At 41.0% G+C, this 1,333-nt stretch overlaps 1 non-coding gene across 1 annotated transcript; it reads right to left on the bottom strand.

Annotated features, from left to right (window-relative positions):
* Nucleotides 1–765: 765 nt before the first annotated feature.
* LOC117281847 (small nucleolar RNA R71) lies at nucleotides 766–872 on the bottom strand. Its single transcript, XR_004512477.1, has one exon. It is a non-coding gene; the product is annotated as a small nucleolar RNA R71 (small nucleolar RNA).
* Nucleotides 873–1,333: the final 461 nt, after the last annotated feature.

Genomic DNA, 1,333 nt, shown 5'->3' with positions numbered 1-1,333 from the left:
TTTTCTTTTTGTTTTTCCCTTTTACGGTTGGTGTTCTTTGACTGTGCGCAGGTTACGGTTTAGATTGGTGCATGACTTGATTTTCTGGGAAAGAATTGCTACCATACAAGCCAGAAATAGAAAAACAATTGTAACAGCTAAAGAAGGAAAGAAATCTCATCGAGACGTTAGAAATGGTTGGGCAATCCTCAACCAAAGATATGGCCAGAAACGGTGAAGATAATGTGGACCTGGCTACGAGAGTAGTAGCCCAACAAAGAGAAAAAGTGGCACGAGATGCTGATGAAGCAGGTATTAGAGATGCACAACGTATTTATGAAGAAGAGGGGGGTCACAGACTTAATCAAAATCAACCCGTGGGTGTAGGCCAGTTTAGAAACATAGCTCCTGGTTTTGGGAGACCACTTGGTGATTACTCTAGACCGGTCTAAAACCAAGGTTTGTCAAGCATTCGACCACCTCCAGTTGCAGCAAACAATTTCGAACTGAAGCAAGGGTTGCTTCAAACCCTCCAAAACATATGTGTCTTTAGAGGAAAGATGAACGAAGATCCATGCAATCATCTGATAGACTTCGAGGAGATTATGAACACCTTCCATTATAATGATGTGTCACAAGATACAATGTACTTAAGGGCATTCCCCTTCACTCTCAAAAAAGGATGCAAAGCACTGGCTTCGAAGCTTGCCTAATGGATCGATTAGAACATGGGATGAGATGACCAAAAAATTTCTTGACAAATATTTCTCATTAGCTAAGATGGGCAAGTTTAGAAAGGAGATTCATAACTTTTGTCAGAACAAGACTGAAATTGTGTTTGAAGCTTGGGAGAGGTTTAAAGAAATAGTGCGTAAGTGTCAGCATAGTGGAATAGAACTCTGGATGCAACTCCAGGATTTTTGGGATGGATTGATATCAACTTCACGTAGAACATTGAGCAACGCAGCTAGAGGTCCGTTGATGAAAAATACTCCATAAGAGATAGTCACTATTCTAGATGAGTTGTCTGAGGATGCAAATCAGTGGCCCTCTGAAGTTGTTGAAAGAAGAAGAACAACGGGTGTTCACTAAGTTGATGCTAACACATCTGTGCAGGTACAACATGATGCCATGGCAAAGGAAATAAGGAATCTAACTTTAGCTTCAATACACAGTGAGCCTCATGCAGCATATGATATATGTGGAAGAGGACACCCTACTCATGAGTGTCAAGGTAATTACAACTTCAATGCAATGGGTCAAAAGCACCCCGATTTTTCATGAAGTTCACCTGAGGGTACAGCAAATGCATGGCAACAAAATAACTTCAAATTTCAAGGAGCTCCTGGTTTTG

Source organism: Nicotiana tomentosiformis, chromosome 8 (genome assembly GCF_000390325.3).
Source record: "Nicotiana tomentosiformis chromosome 8, ASM39032v3, whole genome shotgun sequence".
Classification (NCBI taxonomy): Eukaryota; Viridiplantae; Streptophyta; class Magnoliopsida; order Solanales; family Solanaceae; genus Nicotiana; species Nicotiana tomentosiformis.
This window is presented reverse-complemented; position numbering and strand designations above follow the sequence as displayed.